The 25,677-nt window shown below is 37.0% G+C and overlaps 1 protein-coding gene and 1 pseudogene across 2 annotated transcripts in view; one reads left to right on the top strand and one right to left on the bottom strand.

Annotated features, from left to right (window-relative positions):
- LOC311606464 (cytohesin-2-like) overlaps nt 1–15,676 on the bottom strand; it is a 54,131-nt pseudogene extending 38,455 nt beyond the window's left edge. Inside the window, exons 1-2 of the transcript in view lie at nt 15,643–15,676; nt 14,719–14,862 (exon numbers count right to left, since the gene is read on the bottom strand). The product of the transcript in view is annotated as a cytohesin-2-like (transcript). The remainder of the gene's footprint in view (nt 1–14,718; nt 14,863–15,642) is intronic.
- LRP1B (LDL receptor related protein 1B) overlaps nt 1–25,677 on the top strand; it is a 1,938,012-nt gene that overhangs the window by 291,185 nt on the left and 1,621,150 nt on the right. The gene's annotated exons all lie outside the window — the stretch shown is intronic.

Below are 25,677 nucleotides of genomic sequence, written 5' to 3'. Positions count from 1 at the left end.
CAACGTAAATGCTGACACTTCAGCACTGCATAGTAAATGCGTGAGTAATCGTGTGTTCCTTCTAGTCTCCTTGTCAGGCCTGGGAAGCAAGTCACAGAGATTCAGGAATGTTATATTCTATATGAATATAATTTGTTTTTTAAGTACATTGTACCTGGGTTAGAGGGACAAAGGTAGGAGGGAGAACTGCGAGCTCACACCCATTCTGAGAAGTACACAGGCAATGTTTTTAGGATTGTCCGTGAAAATGAGAGAGGTTCTATCGGAAAGGAAGAAAACAAGAAAGAGACAGAGATTAATTTTAGTACGGTACGAGTATATTTTTATAATTGGAAATAATCAAAGGCGAGTGCCTTATCTGCACTCAAAATATCACGGGAAAATATGTCATATTATAGTCATAAAACACAGAGAAGTGTGCTAATACTCAGTCTAACTTTTCACCACCTACACTTTTATGTAATGCTTCTTCCCAATGACCCATCAATATCTAAGTGCTGTTTAGCTGGCCAAAGAAGATGAAAGGAATTTGAGATCCAAAGAAAATCTATTAACACTTATTGCATGACACAGGTGCTCCATGACTAAAACCTCGGAGCATAGCATTTCGGAGTTCCTCTTCTTCATCTCCAGCATAATTGCCTCCCGTTTCTTTCCTTCATTGACTTCCTCACCTCTCTTCTTGTACCTCATCTCCCTCCATCTCATCTGTTTCCTGTTTGATTTCATCTTTCTTTCCGTATTCTCTACTCTGCTGCTTTCTCACCTAGTAGATACTGTCAAACACTACAGTCAACTCTACTTTCTGTTTTTACAACAGGATATCTCTAGCTGGATAGTTAATAAAGAAGAGAGGTTTTCTTCACTTGCCTCTCTGGAGATGACTGCCTTTGGCCCAAGGACTCTCTAGACTGGTACATCATGTGATGAGTGTGTGCAATGTCAGTAACAGAAAGACAAGAAAATAGGGTTTACATTACGCCCACTTAACTGAGGTTCTTAACGGTTTCATTCATCTCCCAAGAGTGTGGCTGAGGCCGTTGTAATTACACCTCTCTAAACTCACCTATTAAAGGACTCGCCTCGTGTTAACACCACTACACTGCGAACAAAGCACTTTTTGTCAATGTCTTAAGATAGGAAGAAGCCAAGGCATGTTTGCTACTATCATGGGATTAACAGGCTAAAAAATGTTTATTTGCAAATTAATTGTCCTCAAAGTAGTTTTAACACTGTGGCTTTGTGAATATCAAGTTCTCAAATTACATTTCTGCCACTTTCTACTTTCCTTTAAAACCTAACTTATGCTCTCTCTCTCTATAAGGTTCTTACATATGAATTAATATAAAGAGTTTCATCTTAGAATCAACAATATTTGGTATTCATTTTGTTGCTGTTGTTGTTTTATTTTTTTTTTTCAGTGCTTGAGTATCAAATATCAGGCCTTGATATCATAGACAAGCATACTATGATGGAGTAATGTTTCCTGCCTACATTGTTGGCTTTTGTTCTTCCTAAATCTAGTATGATGATACATTTGAGGGATGGGCACATTAGCTAGAATATGCTATAGAAGGTATATATTTACAGGTGTTTCAAGAGACCCTCAGGGAGTACCTCCCTGGATCCAGAGGACATAAAGAAAGGAAAACCACACAGATGTCTGTATCACTGTTGACAGGAAGAGACCCATTCGGCAAATCAAATCATCATGCCATGTTTTCACAGACCTTTTTTTACCACCTTGCCTGAGGGTCACAGATCCTCAAGGACACACAGATATGAACTAATTATTTTTCTCAACTCTGCTCTGTGGAGTGATAAAACAAGTTGCTTCTCTTTCTCAAAAGCTTTGAAAACATATTTTGAATTAACACCTACTTTTCCAGATGATTTTGAGAGAGCACAGTCTGAGAGGAATAGATCAATTTTACTGAAAGATGAGGTAAAGAAAAGGAATTGAATTTCCAGACAGGAGCTGCAATGCACCTTGAGCATAGTCTTCTAGTCTGAAATATGGAGCTCACTCCAATTTTATCCATAATATCAGTTCATCTACAGTATCAGAAAAGCAAGAAACTATGCTTTTCTTATAGACTAGTTAAGGTTTTCAATGTCGGAGTCTATTGCATCTTAAAGGCATCATTAAACAGTGTAGCTGGGCATCGATTTAAAAGAGGCACAGAACAAGCTAAAAAGAATCTGTGCTCTATCATAGTATCTCAATGTCATCAAATAAGGACCTACTCTTACTTCTATCTAGACACATTTATTCTGTTCTAAAGCATAATGAACTTCTTATTAAAAGAGGATCATGTGCAAGGCAGCATTAATACTATGCCTGTCAAATATAACTACCTTTTTTTATTCGTCTCTCATATATTATATCCCGATTGCAGTTTTCCCTTCTTTACCTTCCCCTACCCACCTCCCCCATACACTTTCCCTCTTCCTCAGATCCATCCCCTCCACCTCCTCTCAGAAAAGAATGAGATCTCCCAGGGACATCAACCAAACACGGAATAACAAGCTAAATAAGACCACACACATACAATCATATCAAGGCTAAACAAGGCAACCCATTAGGAGGAAAAGGGTCACACAAACAGGCAGAAAATTCCCACTATTTGGAATCCCACAAATACCAAGCTCCTCAGTGATGACATCAACACAGAGGAGCTAAGTCAGATCTCTATAGGCTCCCTGATCTCTGCGAGTCTCCCTGAGTGGCAATCAATTGATTCAGTGGGCTGTGTTCTTGTGCTGTCCCTGATCCCTCTTGCTCCACTGATTACAAGCTTTCACAATAGCCACAAATAACATAAAATACCTGGGAAAACACTAACCGAGCAAGTGAAAGAACTATATGGTAAAAACCTCAAGTTGTTGAAGAAGGAAATTGAAATAGATGGCAGAAGATGGAAAGATCTCTCATGCTCATGTACCAGCAGGATTAAATAGTAAAAATGGCTATCTTACCAAAATCAGTCTACAGAGTAAAACAATCCCCATCAAAATTCCCACATGATTTTTAACAGACATTGAAAGAACAGTACTTAATCAGACATTGAAAAACTAACAACAGACAAACAGGATAGAAAAAACAATCCTATATAATATAAGAACTTTGAGGGGTATCTCCATACCTGATTTCAAGCCATACTACAGTTCTGTAATAATAAAAACTGTATGGAATTGGTCAACAGAACTGAATCAAAGACCCAGATGTAAATCCACATACCTATGAACATTTGATTTTTAATAAAGAAGCCAGAAATATACATTAGAAAAAAGAAGTATTCTCAACAAATGGTGCTGATCTAATTAGATGTCTTCATGTAGAAGAATACAAATAGATCCCTATCTATCATCCTGTAAGAAACTCAAGTCCAAGTAGATCAAAGACCTCAACATAAAACCAGATGCCCTAAACCTAATAGAAAAGAAAGTTTGAAATTGCCTTGAAGACACTGGCACAAGAGACAACTTCCTGAACAGAACACCAGAGCTCAGGGACTAAGATCAGCAATTAATAAATGGGTCTTCTTGAAACTGAAAAGCTTCTGTAAGGTAAAGGACACCGTCAAGAAGACAAAAGGGCAGGCCACAGAACAGGAAACTATTTTTACCAACTCCTAATTTGACAGAAGGCTAATATGCAAAACATATAAAGAACTCAAACTAGACACCAACAAACCAAATAATCCAATTAAAATTGGACATAGACCTAAAGTTAGAATTCTTAACAGAGGAATTTCAAATGGCTGAGAAACACTAAGAAATATTCAACCTCCTTAACCATCAGCAAAATGCAAATCAAAACAACTTTGAGCTTCTATCTTACACAGAATGGCTAAGACAAAAAACACAAGTGACAGCTAATTCTGGTAAGGACATGGAGGGAGTGCAACTTTCTAAGTAACTTTGAAAATCAATATGGTAGGTCTCAGAAAATTGGGAACCCATCTATTTCAAGACCCAGTTTAGACCACTTTGGGCATGTACCCAAAGAACTCTCCATTCTCTATTTTCTCATAAACATGGTATCTGTAGGTCACTATTTGGTTATTAATTTCTGAACTATTGAACACATAGCCAGGTGGGGCGTACAAATGTCTTTTCATTATGTTGAAGAATCCCCATGAAACACACAATAACTCTCTCTGAGGTCTTGTCTGTTGATGTACCTGTGTTGTTGTTGTTGTTGTTGTTATCTCTATAGTATTGTCATGTGTATCCTTCTCTGCTACCTTATGTTGTGACTAATCTTTCTGAAAATATGAAAAAAATGAGCTGATGAAAAAAATGTTTCATGTTATGGCAGTTTAAGGTGGAATAGCTACATGAGATTTACAAAATGTAAAGAGTAGCTCATGGTAGCATTTAATCAAGTAGACAAAGAAGAGCACAGGTTGACTAGTTTAGCATACAGAAGAGAGCACAATAGAATAGTGTGCTGAGGCAATGTAAAAGGATTTATTATAATTTTAACATTAATAATAGTGAAGTGAGATTCTTTTGATAGACTATAGTTCTACTTTTCCCACCTTCTTTCTGTAATCTGTGGAGGTGCATGTGAATATAGACTCCCAGGTGATGACTGAATTGCACGTTTTCATTTTTGGTAATCTCAAAATAACATAGGTACATCATGCTGTCCATATGAATTATTTGTCGTATAGTATCTTCACATAATTTTAGTAGCTGATTGTTTTTAATGTATCGCTACATTATCATCTAACTCTGTGGTGAGGGAGATAACATATAAAACACTTCCCAGATTAAGTCGATATGAGACTTCCAAGAAGTTTTGATAGAGAACTTTCAGATGTGCACAGAGGTGAGAAATCACTGTCAAGATCACTTACAGAGCCGTGGTCACTTTATAGCTTTATGAGCTTTATTCCAAATCAATGATTTGTTTCATAAATTCGGTATTTTCATGTATTATATTCATTTTATATCTTGGCTGCTATTTGTTTAAGTTATGACGAGGGAGCATGCATACATAATTTAAGTCACTCCTGGGGGTCCATAAATTTTGTCTATTTAAAGCCACTGTGTGAACAGTAAGGACAGCATTTGTTAGCGTAATTGAGCAATGAGTATGCTTTGGTGACTGATAAGTATGGGATCCCTATAGCTTTTCCAGAAAGAATTCTACCAGCCTAGTATTCAACGTAGGAGCTTGGATGTCCCAGGCGAGGGGTTTGCAGCTCTAAGGAGAGAAGGCAGTTGTGGAAGAGGCAATGAGAGAATTTATCTTAGAAACTCAAAGGCAGAAGTGGATAAACCAGACTGTCTAAAGTATCTGAATCAGAATTTTTATCAACAACAGGAAAAATTTAGAATACGGTGTTCAATTTGTTTTAGAATACAAAATAATACCCTTTATTTAAATGCAGCCAGGGGAATCATGAACTTGAAAGTGTGATATTTTTGCTTGAGGGAGAAGCATTGGACCCACTGTGGAAATTTGTATTACAGACACTGACCAGAGTATGGCTTTCATCTGTTCCGAAGATTTACTTTTTGTGTGAATGTAAAGAACATGGGATGCTAGGAGATGGAAAAGGATAACGCACCTCAAAATTCTCCAGAAAAGTTTCAGCCCTAGAAATATTCTCTAACAGTTTTCTCTGGGCAAGCTTCTAACACTGATGCACTGCATATATTTCCTATGTTGTTTTATTGTTTATATTTATATGTCTATTTATACCACCTAATTACTTTTCAATAATTAATATTCATGAACATGAAGAATTTTCTATATTGGTCCCAGACTCCACTATTAAAAACGTGAGATATAGTGGTTCATTTTTGTCAATTTTACATAAATTAGAGTCACCTCGGAAAAACATGAGCCCAGTGGAGGAATTGTCTTTGTCACATTGGCCTGCAGGCATGCCTATGGGGTCATTATTTTAATTACCAATTGTTGTGGAAGAAGCGAGTCCACTATAGGTGGTGCTGCTCCTGGGTGTATGGCCCTAGGTTGTATGAGAAAGGAAGCTAGCAACTGATGGGGCTGGATATATGCTTAGTGTTTAAGGACATTGGTTGCCCTTGTCAGTGGATGTCTTGTCCACATGGTGGCTCACACCCATCTGTAGCTCCAGTTCCAGGGCATTCAGGGCCTTCTTTTGACTCCCCTTGGTGCATATACATATGTACAGGCACAAGAAATAAATTAAAAATAACTAAATTTCAAATGTTTTTTTTTTTCACTAAAAAAGAATTTTTAAAAAGCAAGCCATGTAAATCATGGGGAACAAGCCAGTAAGCAGTGTTGTCCTGTGTCCTCTGCCTTGGTTTTCCACTTCAGGTTCTTGTGTTGGCTTATAGCCAGGATAGACTATAGCCTATAATCAAATAAGGTGTCTCCTCCCACGAGTTGTTTTTGGTCACTGTTTTATTACAACAACAGAAAGTAAACAAGAACATGAATTATGCAGCATGATGAAAATATTAAAGTCATCACCTGGAAAAGGGCCTGAAGTCTGAGATGAAGGAAGAGAGAAGGTAAAATGCTTTCCTGCCCTCTTAAAGATCAAATTCGGACAATGTAGAAACTTAAGAATTATGCTGGTTCTTTCTTTTTAACCCCATATCTCCAAACCTAAGAATGAAAGATAAAGGAAAAGTGAGACTTCCCTGAGCCTGCCTAAAAAAGGGCAAGCTTGGATGCAGGCCGAGTCCACAGTCAAACTCTACCAAGACAGGATAAGTAAATCCTCAATAGTTCCTGCCTTACAAATAGGTCTGACAGATATATTGGCCCAGGAAGCTGAAGATGATGCTTCAATATTATAGAGAGTTTTGGGTGACTACTCAGATAGCAAACTGTCTCTTTCATCTTCTCATTTGAAAGCTACTAACCTGCTCTCCCACCGTGCTCAGGTAATCAATTTTATTCCTTCTCAAGTCTCTGATGGGGTTGAAGACCAGGGTAGCTTAGTTTTATAATTAAGCTTAGGTGTTTAGGGGTTAAGATGTGTTTAGGTCTAGATATTTGTTTTAGTTTGATAATGATGAGATATGATAGACATTAATTTACATTCAGAATTTTACATGCATCAAGATAGGAAAGATGTTTTCTTCAAGGTAGTCAAAGTAGCCAAAACCGTAAGAATATAATGTTTACATAATTCCTGATTATGTCATGGTACTTATGCAGTAGGTAGTTTATTGTATATATGTGTAATAATATAAATGTATATGTAAAAAATAAAAAAGATTTAATGAAAAAATTTGCCGGGCATGGTGGTGCATACCTTTAATCCCAGCACTCAGGAAGCGGAGCCTGGTGGATCTCTGTGAGTTCAAGGCCAGCATGGTCTACAAAGTTGAGTCTAGGGCAGCTAAGGCTACACAGAGAAACCCTGTCTTGAAAAAAAAACCCTGAATTAAATAATTTAACAACTTTAAGTGTTTCAGCCAGGATGCATTTCATCGATATCTTAGGATCACATATGAACTTGTATGTGTTGAATGCAAATCATGCACGTATCACATGGGAAACACTGCTGAGAAGCAGCTGACTTTCGGGGAGAGTTGAACGTTTTCACAAGGTTCCTTTGTTTATTTGAAATTGTGCAGTTTTCTCACTCCTGAGAGGTGGGCCGGAACTTGCAATTGAGATTTCCATCAAATATAGCTGGAGGGGAAGTTAAGCAGGAGATCAAAGGGCAAGGACGGTTCTGTACCAGGTTCTCTGTGTATGTTATGGCTGTTAACTTGCGGTTTCTGTGGGACTCTTACTATTGGGAGCGGATGTATCTCTGAGTCTTTTGACTGTTTTTCTGGCCATTTTTCATCTATTGGGTTGGGGTTGCCTTGTGCAGCTTCCATAGGAGGGCTTTTGCCTTGTCTTCTTTTTTTAAAATATATTTTATTAATTTATTCATATTACATCTCACTTCTTATCCCATCCCTTGTATCCTCCCATTCCTCCCTCCCTCTCATTTTCCCCTTACTCCCTTCCCCTATGACTGTGACTGAGGGGAGCCTTTCAAACTATGGCACCAGCCAAGGACAATACATGCAGTAAACATTGAACCCCTACCCAGATCTACCCAATGGACAGGAAATTCTTCACAGTTGAGTGGAGAGTGGGGACTGACTTTCACATGAACTCTGGTGTCCCATATTTGACCACGTCCCCTGGATGGGGAGGCCTGGTGGCACTCAGAGAAAGGACAGCAGTTTACCAAGAAGAGACTTGATACCCTATGAGCCTTGTCTTCTTGTGTCTTCTTTTGTTGTGTTTGACTACCTTCCCTGGATGCCTGCTCTTTTTTGAAGAGGAAACAGAGACTGGATAAGGAGGCGGAGGACAGCAGGGAGAAGCGACAAGTGGGGTTAACTCTGGTCAGGATGCACAACATCATGACAGGGTTAGAGTACTTGTCAAGACATGGATAGCAGCTAGGGAGGGCCTTCCAGCCAGGAGGCACAGCATTCAGAAGGCTGCAAAGGTAAAGGACAATGTGTACTAGCTCTCAACGAATGAAAATAAATAATTACTAGGCAAAATATAATCTCCCCAGCTACCTGAAGGAGGAAAATGGAGGAAAGCAAGAAAACACCCATGTTGTGTGAGCTATGGTGTGAAAGTCCACTATATGACAGAGGATGGCAGGGAGTGAGACTTTAGAGAAAGGAAGGAAGCACAAAGCATTGGAAAATGCATTTTTAGCTCCTGGGCAGCATTGAAAGAAAGAGACAGAGACAAGAGAAGTTGTACCTTTCTGAAGTGAGAACTCAAAGCTCAGAAATGTGAGGAGACCCAACCAGAACTCATAGGTGCCTGGCCAGTGGAGACTTTGATAAGAGGTGGAAATTCTGGGACAGAGAGGTAAAGTATCTCATTAAAGAAATAAATGTTTTACTTCGGCAAGACTTAAAAAAGGCCCACCCACATTTTTGTGGTGGTCCCTGTTCTCTAAGTTGGTCAGGAGAAAAACCTGCCCAAGATGGATGTTAAGTCTCCACTCAGGCCAGAAATTATATTTTCTTGATCAGAAGGAGATTCCTTAATGTGACTTTATTGCCACTCTAAAGAATTCATTTGAGTAAAATAAAATATGTATTAAGATACAAGTTGATAGACAACAGGGGGGACTTTTTCATAGAGCAGAAGTCTCAGGGCAGCAGGAACTACTCATCTTTTCAGAAGGATCTTAATTTGTCTTTAGTAAACATAGGGTTGAGGAAGAATGTGAAAAACAGAAAGTAATAAAAACATTAAATTGCAGAAAAAATATATTAAACTGATCTTAGAAAGAGAAAGGATAATATTGCATGAGCAACAGCCCTACTGGGAATTATTCAAGGGCATTTCTCTTGAACTATCCCTTGTTGCCCTGTCAGTCCATGTCTCCACCACAGGACAATTTGTCATCCTGGTCCTGAGTTCCCCATATCTTGTAGTTGGATCATTAAGAACATCAGATTTCTTACAATGGTGTTTATTTCAGATCCTAGGGTGAACTTGTTGGTAGCAGTGGGCTGAGCACACACTGTAGTTCTTGCTGTTCATATGTGTCCATAACTCACTAAGCATAAACATCAGTATATATTTACCATAGATGTTTCTTTAATCCCTTGTATTCATCCTAAGTCAAAAACCTAAATTCAAAATAGCAGTTCACATCCTGATCACTATATATCTCAAAAAGATGTACTTTATATTTATTGTGACCTTCTATGTCTGTTTCTCTATTTTCATGTGACTCAATTTCTGCTTCTGTGTCTGCCTTTACGTATCTGTTATTATCAGTGTGAATGCAGCCATTCAACACACTGTGTGGAATTTCCTGTATGTGGACCAACAGTAATCACTGAAAAAGCAAATAGAGCATAGTTTGCAATCTGAAGGTGTTTGCAGTGTGAGATGAAATCGATGGATCACTAAAAATTGCTATTAGCTTTGAAAGCTCACAGGCAAATACCAAATAAATTATAATGTGGATTAAAACAAACAAAACCCCTCAACTCTACCTGAAAAAGAGTAATTGGCAATTGAGGAAGCCTGCTCAATAACGATAATTAAGATTTGAGTACACAAACCTGATGGTTAAAATATGATGCATTTTTAAGACTGTGTTTAATATATTGTGAACAAAGAAGGCCCAGCTAAAGCTAGAATGTTAGGTGCATATGTTAATCATGTTTCATGATCAGACACCAAAATGATGTCATGGCCCTAAGTTTAACTAATATTTTTTCTTTACTTTTTTCTTTTTTTGAAGATAGTCGGCTCCTGAGGTATAAATAATAATAGTAATTAAGTTCTCAGTTACAGGACAGAGGGTCTCAACACAAAAATATTAGTTTAAAATGTAAAACCACAAAGTACCAAATGAAAAGAAAAGGATTTGTGACACTTAATGTAGTATTACAAAGGACAGGTAGTGCTGGTGAAGGGAATTCTGGGAAAGGGGACAAAAGTGACCAGCAATAGACAATCATGAGGCCAGGGAAAGGGTTATATTGTGAAGCCTCAGACCTGGATTTGAACTCCACTCACTAGAAACAGCACAGTGCTGCGATTGTGCTGTGCCTTCACTTTTTTTTTTTTTTTTAAAGCACAGGGTTGACGCAATATCTGCATTTCTCTAAAAAGAGAAGCAAAGATGGGGAGAGGAAATGGAGCTGGTGTCTATGCCAATATTCCTGTGTTGAAATTGAAGCCTCAGATCCTGCAGTAAGGATAGACAGAGAGAGGGATAACTGGCTGCAGGCAGAGAAAAGTGATGAGGGTGACTTTACGACATCGACATTACAAGTGATCAGACAACAGCTACCGCAGTAAAAAGCAGTATGGGGTAGAAAAATACCTCTGTTAAATGACTGTTACATAATGGGCCCTGTGGGAAGGATTTAAATATTGCTTCCATGATAGTCTTACAAATAATCTAGAATTGTGGGAAACTAATTTCCCCATTTTCTAATTGAGGAAATTATAGTCAAGCCCACACAATGAGCATAAATTCAAATGGAAACTGCTGTACTCCAGCTCTCCTACCACAGCTTTCAAAGCAAGTTTAGACACTGAGTAAAAGAAATAGAGATTAAAGGCCAACAGAGGAGCGCCATAGGGAATGGTGGTCACTCTCAAGTACGAACACCTGAATCTAATTGCTGGGACCTGCATGGCCTACACACACACACACACACACACACACACACACACACGAAGTTTACACAATAGCCCAAGTTTTTATTTTAATAAAATTTTGTGTTTTATAAAAGCTCTCTTTAGGTCACTGAGTTGTAACATGAGTTTATAAAGCACCTATGTTTGATTTAGAAGTTATTGTGAAAGAAGATTTCATAGTAAGATACATTCTCTTCTCTGATTTGCATCATCTTTTTCCTTTTTGGGGGGAGGGAACATCCTAGGCTTTCAGGCAAAATATACAAATTAAGAAAGCTGTATACCATAGTTAATAGTAACAAAAATAGTGTCTGGGGCCTGGTGGACACAGCTTGGTGGGCAGGAACACCACATTTCCAAACATGAGGGCTTCACTTCAAGTCCCCAGGCTCCATGTGAACAGCTGGGCCCCTTGTGACTGTAGCACTGGCATTAGTATTTGCCTCAACAGGTGGATGTTAAGAGCTGATTAACCAGAACAGCAAGCTTCTCCTTCACTGAGAGACACTGGGGGAAAATAGAACATAGCAATAGCTTTAGCTTCTTTGTTTACATGCATGAGTGCAGGCACCAACACACTCACTTTCCTGCAGGATATACATGATATGCATAAACACACCATACATAATAGACACAGGGATTAGGAGGATGTTACGATAATGAGTTTCTATGGAAAAGGTGCTTTAAAAAAAACCCTTTCTGTTTAATTTTGGAAAATGGCAGCTTGGAAGTGATCTATTCATGAGTAGAATATGTGTCCATGTCTAAGAGCACATACCATGAAGAAAACTGGACATCCCAGGTATTGGGGATAGTTGGAGTAAATTATAGCATCAGGTATGGATGAAATGGTTCCCTTGAAACTCTTAGACTAGACTAACTGAGTATAGTTCTTAAAAGAAACTTCTGTACAGTCATTTGTATATTCAGTCTAAAGGAAATATATTTTGGATTGGTTATCATTTTCTTTTGCCAATATCTAAGAAGCTTGGTATATATTTATAAACATACTAAATGCAAGTCAGAGAGAATGCATAAAATGAAAAACATTTATCACTTGAAGACATTCTTCATATGTGATTTAACATTGTTTAAACAAGTTCTCTTTTGGAAGAAAAGGGAAAGCACTTAGAAGAACTGTCTTGGTATTTATACAGAGGCTTCAACCAGGATGTCTGGATGTGTCTTCCTTTTTGTGGTAGCATACAGTTTGTTGGAACTGCTTTTATTATATGTTATAAGTTTTTTTCTCTTTTCAGAACATTATTAATGGAGGATTCCTAATGTTATCATTTTAAATATGTATTTTTGTCTTACATGTAGGTTTTAATTTGGTCACTATTTATTTAGAGTCATATTTGTACACATAGAATTTATATGGATGAATTTTTAAAATGTATTCTTAGACCTCACTTACTAGCGTATAGGAACAGTGAGAATAAGTATCTCTCATTTATGCTACCTAATAATTTAATCTTGAAACTATTAAGTTATAATTAGGGTATACCACCAAACCTTCAGATATGTCTGTCATGACAAGGGTATTTGTATAAGGAATGTGGCTTATGCTTCTCTTCGAAGATGCCTCATATGAATCTGTCTCATGTTAAAATACTCAGTAGTCTACCAATAGTTAGAAAAAATTGAAGCTCTTGGTTTACTTTTTATCACTTTCTTTGCATTGGTCACATGGATTTAAAAATATTTATTAATATTTTATTTTTACATATATATTCATATTATTACACATATATACAATGAACTACCTACAGAAAGAAAAATCATGACACAATCAGGAATTATATAAATGTTACATTCTTAGTGTTTTGGCTACTCGTATTTGAAAGCCTTGAAGAAAACATTTTTCCTATCTTGGTGCATCTAAAATTCTGAATGTAAATCAATCTCCATCACATCTTATCATTATCAACTTAAAACATCTATCTAGACCTAAAAATATCTTAACCTCAGAACAACTAAGCTTAATTGTAAAACTAAACTATCTGGTCTTCAACCCCATCAGAGACTTGAGAAGGCATAAACTTGATTACCTGAGTATGCCTGGAGAGAAGGTTAGTAGCTTTCTAAATAAGATGACAGAGATAGTGTGCCACCTGAATAGTCACTCAAAACTCTCTATAATGCTGAAGCATCATCTTCATCCTTCTGGTCAATATGTCTGACAGATATATTTGTGAGACAGAAACTACTGAGGACTTGCTTACCCTGTCTTGGCAGAGTTTGGCTGTCAACTCTGCCTGCATCCAAGCTTGCCCTATTTTAAGCAGATTTTTTCCTAACTATTGCTAGAATCCTAAGTAACATTAAGAAAACTACAGCTGTAATTGTCAAGCAATTAAAGGGACACTCACTTATTCTTTACACTATACTTACTTTGGAGTTGTGCTTCAAACTGAGATTCTGTTTCTTGTACCTTTTTCTCATTGATAGTTTCAAATAAAAACACTTTGTAAGCAACGAGGTCCTGTTTCTACCATATTCCCTGCACTTGTGAATAGGGGTTCCTGCCACAGGATGTTTGTGTGATTAGCGGTCAGCAATATGGAGAGACCGGATTGCTACAAGTCCAGAGGCAAATCACCCTGGGCAGTCCTCAGCCTTTGCAGCCAGTTACTGCCCACTTGTATGTGTGACTTACAGTCTATGTGTCTATTGAGTAAATTATTTGGAATCTGTGAACAGACTCCTTACTTTCCACCCAGTAAATGGCTATCAAGTTATCAGATAGCATTCAAAATGTACATCAGGTATTTTCATTATTTGATGTAAGCCATGTACAATGTTTGTATAAATGTATTTGTGGAAGCTCTTGTTTTATTATTTACTTGAGTTTATTGCTATAAACCCTTATGGGGTTTTATAGCATTGGAACATGGAGCTTGAGTAATCCAAGCTGTGTTCTCGGGTCATGATCACTCATACTCCGCTGCAGGATAAACTATTTATTATCCCCTTTGAAGTAAGAGTTGTGATTTTTTTTTTTGTTAACACAATGTGAATAAATGCCATCAGAAAAAACCTATGTATTTTCAGAATCATGCTATGTATAAATAAAAATGAAGCTGCAAGTATTTTAATAAACTAGTCTTTCAGAGGTCTTTCAAATTCAAATGTGATACAGTATGTAGGATACAGGAATGAGTAGAAAAAAATCTAGACGACTGATGTCTAAATTGCTTGACTCTAGTGAGATGATTTTCTACATGTGACTAGTTATAGTTATATGATAAATTAAAACAAATAAGATTAAAAAATAGTCACTACTCAAAAATCACCCTAAACACCCAGCAGTTTGGCAGATAGCATGTGCGAACGTTGTGGTTGAAGTCCAGTTGCTCCTTGCACCACCCCTGGCTGCTGCTGGAATCCCAGTATAGAATGGCAATTCTCATTTAATTGTTCTTCCTTTTCATATGGAAACCAAGCAGGTCACCTGTCTCAGGTTCATTTCCAGAATGAATCTGTGGTGCCCAACAGAGGATTCACCTGCAATAGAAGCCAATTTTGTTTAACACCTGTTCTTTCAAAATACAAACCCTTTTGACTTGCTCTGTTTGAGCCATCTTTGGAAGCGTGTGTGGCTGTTTCAACTTTTGGAGTCAGCCTGCGTTTGTGTGAGCTCTTCACAGGGGGATTTGTTGCACTCCGCATTGCTACTGGCATATTCACCCCATTGTTGTCTTTGGAAGAAGAACATCAAAAGTTTACACTTTTTCTTCTGGAGCATATTTATCCAAACCTATTTTAGATACTACATTGATTCAAGTGTTAAGAATTTATGCATGCCCCAAATTGCTATAATATCTCTCCTGGGATTAGGAATCCCATTGCATTTTATTTTTTCTATGTCTACCAATAAAAAGAACTGGAGATGTGTTATAAATAATATACACATCAAAATACATGATAAATGATAAGTCCTAAATGCTCTTATGTAGAGTAGCAGAACCTAAGGCCTATATAATGTATATATTTTATATTTCATATTTCAATATGCTTTGTGACTTACTTTTATGTTTTCCCCGTTGAAACTTTTTAATTTCCTACATACTGTGTTGGAAGGTAGAGTACAGAACAAACAACCAAACACAACCAAACAAAGACTAGAATTACAACAATACTGAACCAGCATCGCAAAATGATGGGCAGTGGGCTAGCTTAGCTTCCAACAAACTGAACTTAGCAAATCTGTCACGAGGATGGAGATGCTCAAAACTGGGATGTTCTGCTTTTAATTTTCATCTACTGCCTTGATTGCTTATGAGTTAGTCATGTGTAGTGTTAACAAAATGTTCAAATATTGCTTAATTAGTTGTTAATTAAGGAGAAATCATTGCAGTTTTCAAGAGATGGTGAAATACCCTTTTCTGGTGAATGGCAATTGCTCTTTTTCTTTTTTCTTTTGTCTTAGCTTTTGTTGTACAAAATTGAGCTCTGTGCATTAGATGATTAGAGATTACCAGCCACGATTGTGGCGATGTTCTCATTTAACATTTTGCCTTTGTGAGCTAGCATGAACTAGTCAATGCTTTTGAAAAACATAAGAGCTTATTTGATGTCTGTATTATGAATATCACTCATGATTGATATTTGGAAATTAGCTCATAAATGGGTTTACTTGAATATAACTTAATTGCATTTCTTTTGTGCTCATTCTTAATTGCTATGTTTAATGGCTTGTCTTATACTTTATAGGACAATAAATTTCATTTCCTTGCACTGTCCTATAAATAACCTGAAGGTCTTTTAATTAGGATAATTAGAGTAGCTGTCTTTACCTTGCAAACATGTAGTGCTCCATGTACTAGAGAATTATAATGATGTACTTCTATCTCCAGTGACACTGAACATGACACTAAACACACACACACATACACACACATACTGATGCACGCATTCACACATATGCATTTACACACATTCAATTACACATAACACACAGGAGAGCAAACATACATCTAGACTATTTTCTCAAGAGAGTACACTTCGTATTTGTTTAACAATGATCTCTTCTTCTTACATTTACTGTTAACCTGCATTTTATATTTACTGATGAATTTCGCTGAGTTTGGTCAGTTGAAACAGGCACTCATGAAATTCAGGCTAGCCTTGAACTTCTAATGATACAGCCTATATATCCCCCAAATGCTGTGACTACAGTTTTATTCCATCATTGTGATGTAAGATGCTTTCCATGACTCCTTTATCCAGACTTTTCATTGCTTTATCAGTTCATTTGACTGAATATAACCCAAGCTCAAAAATCTCAGTGACATCCTTTCTTTTATTCTTCTCTCCTATATTATATTCCAAGTGAGTCTCCCCTCCCTTTTCTCGCAGTTGCCCCTATATCTCCCCTTTCCTCCAGCCCTGCTCCTTGCATTCCTATTTCCATTAGATACATATGTTTTTATTGATATTTTGTTGATGGTTTGTCTTCTTTTCAGCCGTATAAAAACACTGAAGCTTTGAAACATGTATATTCACTTAAAAATTTTAGCTAATAGCTAAAAATAAAACTCTGTAGAGAACTTAATAATATGCAGATCATCCGCCTCTTCAACTTGACAAAACGTGAGCCTCAACTGTGAGGTCACGATTGAACTGAAGTATTGACTAATGAAGAAGTCTCTCAGTAAGCTGAGCCACATGAACTTCTGTTAGTTTTGAACCTGGTAAGTGGTCATGAAGGTTAAGTTCAAAGAGCATATTCTTTAAAGTTCCGTGGAGTCCGGGGGTTCTAGAATATCCATCAAATTTGATGGATAGTTAGCAATCATTGGGCACACTAATATAGATGTAATAACTACAGATATGCATCTCTACTATGTGTTGTTTCCACAGGGAGAAGTCAGTTACTGTTATTTACTTTTTGTTTCTATTAATTTTATTTATACATTTCATAATAAAACATCTCTGTACTAGCAAAATTTGAATTAAAGTGGTAAATCATCCAATGTACATTAAACACTTACATACTGAGATGTTCTGAACAGTCTTGCTGCATTCGTTATTGTTTTCCTCCTCTAATTTTGTTTCTTTTTCAAAAATATACTAGAATAACTTTTTCCCGTCATTCTTTTTTTTTTTTTTAAGGCAATGCACAGTGAACGTGTGGAAATCAGAGAACAGCATTTAGCAGTCAGTGGTTTCCTTCTGTTGTGAGTCCTGAGGATTGAGCTCAGGTAGTCATGGTTGCAGCAAGAAACTTTGCTCTCAGAGGCAATTAGAGACCCCTAATTAATTGATGTCTGGGGTGTGTGTGTGTGTGTGTGTGTGTGTGTGTGTGTGTGTGTGTGTGTGTGTGTGCAAATGACACATGGGTGTGTGGATACGTGTGTTCAACTGCATGAAGGTGCACATTTATATGCAGGTGTGTGTGATTGTGTATGAACATGTGAGCTTACACCTGAAGTTGAGATCAGGTATCTTTCTCATCCCTTTGTGACTTAGAGCACGAGGGTCACTTGTGGAACCCAGACCTGACCAGTTAACTACTTCAGCAAGCCAGCTACTCTCAGGCACCCCCACTTTGCTGTCTCCAGAGTGAATGCTTGAATCCCAGGCAGCTACCACAGCTGCACATCTTTTACTTGAGTTCCGGGCATTAAGTGCTTATTCAGCGAACATCTGCCTAGCTCCTATTTGTTAAAAAAAAAAAAACAAAAAAACAAATTTAGGTAAAGAAGTTAAAGTTGGAATTTTGAGAGCACCCTGCACTTTGTTCATATAAATAACTAATTTCTCAGTCTTGAGGGTGATAATAGTCCACTTAGAGGCCAAATAAATAATTTAGGAGCCAAGATGCAATTGCTATTGTCTTAAGAAAAAGGTTTTTAGTAAAATGGAGTATATTTCTAATTCCATTTTACAGAGCAGGAGGTGTTCCCATGGGCCGTGTCTATCTGTGACATCATTGCTGACCCTGACAGTATAGTGGAGTTCTTAGCTAATATCAATTCACTATTGTCACTCTTTGGGGATATAATTTCAAGGCAAAAAGAGAAATTCCTGACTAGTCTAAACCCAGTTTGTTGTACTTCATGATATTAAAGTAAGGTCCTCTGAAGCCTGCCTGGTGGCTTCACTTCTTGAACTTGGCAAGGACACTTCTATGAAATCTGTCTGTTTTTTATTTCAAGCTATATTTTCATTTTATCAAACCTGTCAATTTTCACATAGTTACCTATTTTTCTTTTGCTTGCTTGTTTGTTTGTTTGTTTCTTTTTTAATATATTTTATTAATTTATTCATATTACATCTCAATTGTTATCCCATCCCTTGTATCCTCCCATTCCTCCCTCCCTCCCATTTTCCTTATTCCCCTCCCCTATGACTGTTCCTGAGGGGGATTACCTCCCCCTGTATATGCTCATAGAGTATCAAGTCTCTTCTTGGTAGCCTGCTATCCTTCCTCTGAGTGCCACCAGGCCTCCCCATCCAGGGGACGTGGTGGTCAAATATAGGGCACCAGAGTGGAGTTTGTTTGTTTCTTAAGACAGAGTTTCTCTGTAGAGTCCAGGCTGTCCTGGAATTCACTCTGTAGGCCAGGCTGGCCCTAGACTCACAAAGGATTCGCCTTCCTCTGCCTCCCAAGTGCTGGTGTTATAGGTATGTGCCATCACTGGGCAACATAGTTACCTAAAATTTTAAATGAATAACTATAAAATAACTCCTGGTATAAAGTTTCCTGGATACATTTTATTTCAGTATGTATGATAATGTGGAACAGAGTTTATGAAAGATGCATGATCACAGTTTACAGAGTGGTTTTACTGTATATTTCAAGGCAGCCCTGTGACCGAGGTCGACTTCACCAGAAATCAGTGAAACAGACACTTCCTCACCTTCTCTGAGTCTGTCAAATGTGATAGCACAGGTTGGAGATTAATATATTCCTCCAGGAGGAGGACTTCACATCCTTCAAACATTTGCCAAATTACTGTGTGCCTCTGATTTCCATGCATTTTAATGTGCCCACATGACGCCTGCAAACAACCAGAACAAGAGAGTTCAATGCACCAGTTAATCAGAATTCTTTGTGGAGGGCTTTGAGCTTCTTTCTACTCATCTCCCAGTCCTGGTGAAAGGATTTTATTGTGAGTAGTTAATATTTTATGGAAATGCTGTCAGCTTCTTACAGAGCCCAGAGGAGTTATATATTTTTCTGACATGATCATAATTTCCATCAGTATGTTTAATGTCAACATCTGTGAGAATCCTTTGATTTTTAGGGAGATTAAAAAAAATACAGAATTCTAGACTTATCAAATAACTGAATGCTTCAGGAAATTCTCATTACTTCAGGAGACCAGAGGACAGATACACAATGGGTAACTCTTACTGGTTTTCTGGTCACCCTATTGTCCCTATACTATAGAATTGTGGCAGAAATGAGAATTTTGAACAATAGCTTTGTACATGTACAAACACTCGCTGAAACACACACACATATGTCACATATATATATGTATGTCTATGCATAATTGAATACATGTTTCTAAACACACATACACCTAAGCACAATTTTATGTAACTATGTTTATACACACATCATATGATATATATTACATATAAGAAAATATCTGAAAATTTGTCATGTATAAAAACTTAATAACAGCTTAAGGCAATCTAAAATTCTAATATTGTAGATTATATTCAGTACTCCAATTATTATATTACAAACAAATTTCAGGGTCAGAGGATAAAGACACTTGTTGTCATGCATGGTTGAACTCCATCCTCAGGACCCTCATAGTAGTCAGAGGGATTGGCTTCCTCTAGCTGACCTCCGACCCCCACATGCGTACTACAAATGGAATCTCTCCAAAATGTTATCCATGCCTCAAAGCACAAGACCATAAAAGATTAGTGGAATATACTTTGCACTATATAACTACCTCTAATTTTACTTGAATAGGACGAACTGGTTTTGCTAAGTACAGTTTTGTTTTTCACTTTTTTTTTCACCCCTAAGACACATGAAAGGAATCAAGCAAATGACCTCTACCAGTAAAAAGGCAATTGGGTTGATAATTAATCCTTGCTGAAACAGGAACTGACTTAATAGTGAAAAATTATTCAGCTGACTGATATCACTGACCTTTTCACAAATTAAAGTGAATTCAAATCCTCCAATTTTGGCACAGGTTTCCTCAAGCACTAAGCACATGGAAAATAATCTGTTGTTGGTTTTTACTGTTAAAAGTGCATACTGAATCCTACTCAGCGTTAAAGGAGGATATTAGCAAATGACTTAATTTAAAGACTTTATACCAGGGGCTGGAGAGATGGCTTAGCAGTTAAAAGCACTGACTGCTCTTTAGAGGTCATGAGTTCAATTCCCAGCAACCACATGGTGGCTCACAGCCATCTATGATGTGATCTGATGCCCTCTTATAGGTGTACATGCAGGCAGATCATCATGTACATAATTATAAATAAATAAATCTTTAAAAATGTATACCAAATTTCTATTCTAACAACATCACTACAGCATTGATCCCACTCTTGATTACTCTTTGTTTCTGCTATCTTGGAACCATAGGTTAAAGAAAAGTCCTTTAGTTGGCAAACAAGCCACAGATATAATTTTGAAATACTATTTTCTCAGTACAAACTTGAGACAGTCATGGAAACACTAAATTTGACTTTCTAATGAAAAGAAATCGAAATGTTTTAGAGGTGATCACGTTCCATTCTATCACAAGACTTTAAATTTTTGTTTCCTGTGTGGATAAAGCCGTATTTACCCTACTATAAGTTTGGAAAAGAAATCTAACCTCTCTATATGAAAGCCTTGTTTATTCCAACTGAGAGCATGTCTTGTGTAGACCAAGTCACCTTAAATTATGAAAATATATTTATTTGGAAGGACATGTATTGTGAAATTGTAGGGATAAAATGAAGAGATGGGAATGAAAGATGGAAGTGGTTTCTAATTTGAAAAATATCAATTCAAGACTTGGGTATAGAAAAGTTGATAAAATGTTTGCTGCATTAGGACTATGGAACTGAGTTTTATCTCCAGAAACCACATAAAAGTTCAGAGTACAGTGGTGTGTATTCTCAGTTCCAGCATGCCATAGGAACAAATCCCTAAAGTCCCGCAACCTCCTCATTTTGTGAGTACCAAAGCAATGAGATATGCTGTCTCAAAACCAAATGTGGATAGGTATTGAAGTCTGTCACTCTGGGTGCTTCTCTAATGTTCACATGTGTACCCATGCGTTGACTCCCTTATACATGTGGATCCACAGAAACATGCAAACACAGAGATATGATTTAGATATGTGGAGGAGAGCATATTTGATGTTTAAAATCTGTTTTAAGCAAAAACAAATATTTCAATTAAGATGCACGAACACTGGGAATAATTTACGAACTTGAAATGACCAAGACATCTTTTAGAATGAATAGAAAATTGTGGATAATGATTAGTTGCAGCATAATATAAACTTCAATAGGTAAAACAATTATCTTATGCTGAAAATGGGCAGTCAGACCAATCCTTTAGTGCTGCTAAAAATCATGTTTGCCATGTTTCTATGGCTTTCTATTTTAGCAGAAGCGAAAGTGAGGAGAGTCATTATAAGATGTTAAATTATCCTATGCAGAATCTTTGGGAAGCAGAAATTATCTGTGGCCGCAAGTCATGTTTATTGAGCGCCTACTGTGTACTAGGCACTTCCTTATGCAGTGATATCTCCTGCCTACAGTTTCACCATCTGCTATCCAGACTCTCTCTTAAGACTTGTTTTTTTGTGTTCATAGTTGGGGCAGTCAGCTCTGGCTACATGTGTATCTACTGAGACGTACATACTCTTTCCTACTGATTTTCATACATTGTGAAAATGATGGAATATATATTCTTACAACCAGGCATAGAGTTTGTGTTTGTGCATTAATTTTTGATGCACTTAAATAATACTGTTTTAAAATTAATTATTCTATGATGTTTCTTATGTTGCATTTTATTTTAACAGCATAAGCCTTTAGCTTCATTTTTGCTTTCAGACATTCCAGTACATGCTGACATGTGCATCACATGCCATGAGAAGCTTCCTGTAGCGACAGACACCTAACGTGAATGCTACACTGCTTAATACCTACACTGCTATGATAGATATCTTTCAATATGGCATGTCTACATGCAAAACAGCTACTTAATGGCTGCATCACTGCACAATATTTAATCTCCTCTTGTTTGCCTTATTCAAGCTCTTGTCAAAGACTTCTCTGGAGTTGAAATCACGTGGACTTTTGAACACTTGTGAAAACTGCTGCTCCTCGGAGGAGTTTGGCTGCCTATATTGAGGCTAGAGTTTGCCTGGTTTTCCTAATTCCTAGACATCCAGTTGTCACTTACCATTTGAAGGTCAGAACATTTTTGCTGGCATTTTAAGTTGTAGTTTTTTCCTTAGAGGAAAAAAAATCATCTGTCTCTTTTTATTTCTTACATTAACTTCCTTAATGTATAGATTGTATCCTTAACATTTGTATATTGAGGTAGTAATTAGGTTGCATACAGACAGTAGAGAGAAATCGCCTCTGTGTTTCAGTTTAAATGTTGTAAATAGCTTTCCAAAGTTGTTTTTAATGTCAACATATTAAGATGTGTAATTGTATTTAGGAACCGTAATACTACACCAGCTACAAAAACTTATTACCACACACAAAAGCAACACTCTTTCTTTCAAAGCCTTAGAACAATCAGATTTAGGTGAGAATTTAGGATTTCTATTTGTCTATGATTAGAAAGGACACTTTGTTTTATGGACTCAGTGAAGTTTTATCCAATACTTATTGAATATTTGTAGTAAAACCCATGCTTGTATTTAATTCCACCTGCACATCAAGTTGTCCTGGTAAGTGAACAGTTTCCTCAGTCCTTTCTTTTCTTTTTTTTTTTAATTTTTTTATTAATTTATTCTCGTTACATCTCAATGGTTATCCCATCCCTTGTATCCTCCCATTCTTCCCTCCCTCCCATTTCCCCTTATTCTCCTCCCCTATGACTGTTCCTGAGGGAGATTACCTCCCTCTGTATATGCTCATAGGGTATCAAGTCTCTTCTTGGTAACCTGCTGTCCTTCCTCTGAGACCTGGTGGTCCTCAGTCCTTTCTATGCAGTTTTTATAACTATATATCTTTCTTCAAGAATCCCACGCTCAGCCCACACTGCCTAATGTAATAGAGTAATGTGATACTTAACAGAGAACAGAATCTTTATTTTAAAAATGAAGTTATTGAGACATACATTCCACTACTTGTATTTTATTACACATGTTGCTAACTTAAAAAAAAGAAAATCTTTGCTGGAATTTTTAGAAATCTGTTCACATTATGTCCTTTCTTTGCATTTTGCCTTTTGTTGTATGGTATGAATGGATGAGTGTATACATGTTCACATGTAACTGATGTATAGCTATGTGACGTTCTGTGTTCACATGTGTATGCCTGCATCTGGTCGCCAACAATTGACTGAAGAATGTTCCTTAATCTATTTTAAACCTTAAGCTTTTAGTCAGTGTTTCTCAATCAACCCAGACATTGCCAAATATAGTTATTCTGATTGGCCGCTTTAAATCGAACATCTTCAATTTCTCAAGAAAGAATTAAAGACAAACCACTATGCCCATGCAAATTTTCTAAACTTTAGGTATCCAAATTCTGGTCCTGTTGATTTTATGGCTAGCACTTTCACAACTGAGCTTTCTCCATATCTCCTTTCATAATTTTTAATTTTATTTTTTACATTGATATTTCTATTAAGTGATGTTTTACTTTATAGACATATAATTTTAAAATGATAAATTTGGGATTTCATAAATATACTTGTAAATGAAGCATGGAATATACCTGTAATTTATTTTATATGCTATCTAAGAATTGATTAGTTCTCTTCATAGCTCAGCTCATAAGATAGATGATTTTTCATTTTCTCTAAGGAAAACCTACTTAGTATTCTACAGATATTAGTGAAATGTATAAATTCTTAGAGTTCATTGTAGAATCTGAGTGGAGCATTGATTACTGCCACAAATTCTTTTGTGATTAAAGGTTTAGTAGAATTTTTACCATTATGCATAACATATATTTATATAATTTATATGCATGTATACAGAAAGTTTCTAGCTTTAGCAATCCTCTTAAATGTGGAAATGCATGGTTTTAGGTCTTTTTCTCTCGGTAAACATAATTCCTGTGATATCTATATGGTCTATTTTCTATTCTATTTTTATAAATCTTTTAAATCTACCTTTTAATATTTAGATTTGTATATATGAGTATTGTATTTATATCATTCTCCATCTCTTTCTTCTCCTTCCAGTTCTTTCTTTGCTGCCGCCACTGCTTCTCAGATATGTGTCTTCCTATCCTTTAAATGATTGACAAATCTGCTGAGCTTACTTAGTGCAGCTCACACTGTTCATGGTTGACTTCTTGGGACTGACTTAGAGGGCCTGTCCCTGAAGAAGCCTAATTCTCCTTTTCTCAACTATTATTAACTACCTGTAGCTCTTAGTCTAGGGTATAGTCCTGTGAGAGTCTTCCTTCCACATTGGAATACCATTGGGTGCTGTCATTATTTTTAGGTCGCTCTCGGTGGCCATGTTGTTTGAGATTTCTTGGGTGCAATTTCCTTGTAATATATAGAAAACTTTATATCATTGCAGAGGTCCCCTCTGGGACATCTAGCTCTCACAAATTTACACCATTCCTTCTTATGTTCCGTTAGCATTAGGTTAGGAGTTGTGTTGTAACTATCCCAGCTAACACTGGGTAACCTGCAGCCAGTTCTCTGCATTTTAAACAGTTGTGGCTTTCAATAATGGCTTTCCCATCTGATCCAAAAAGAAGCAGTGTCGATGTGAGGTGGGAGGTACACTTCACTATGGGTACAAGAATAAGTACTTAGAATGCAGTTAGGATTTATACTGGTTTTGTGAACTGGCAGTGCTAGGTTCTCCTTACCATCTTAATGGACAGGACATTCTCCACAGTTGAGTGGAGAGTGGGGTATGACTTTCACACATAATCTGGTGCCTCATATTTGAACATGTCCCCTGGAAGGGGGAGACCTGGTGGCACTCAGAGGAAGGACAGCAGGTTACCAAGAAGAGACTTGATACCCTAGGAGCATATACAGGGGGAGGAAGTCCCCCTCAAGAACAGTCATAGGGGAGGGGAGTAAGGGGGAAATGGGAGGGAGGGAAGAATGGGAGGTTACAAGGGATGGGATAACCATTGAGATGTAACAAGAATAAATTAATAATAAAAAAATTTTTAAAAAGAAACATGTTATCATTTGTGGTTTTTAAAATTATTTCTGTTAATTCTTGAAATGTCATTAACTCATGCTTCTTTGTATCTTTAACACCTTATTTCTCTGTCTCTACTCTTCCTTTAATATATTCCAGAGAAGATGCACAGACTTATTGTTCTTACATAATCTAGTCTTTCTCTTTCCATTATATTTTTCATACCTCTTC

Source organism: Acomys minous (genome assembly GCF_964271855.1).
Source record: "Acomys minous genome assembly, chromosome: 10".
Classification (NCBI taxonomy): Eukaryota; Metazoa; Chordata; class Mammalia; order Rodentia; family Muridae; genus Acomys; species Acomys minous.
The sequence above is the reverse complement of the archived record's forward strand: the minus strand, read 5'-3'. Positions and strand labels throughout refer to the sequence as shown.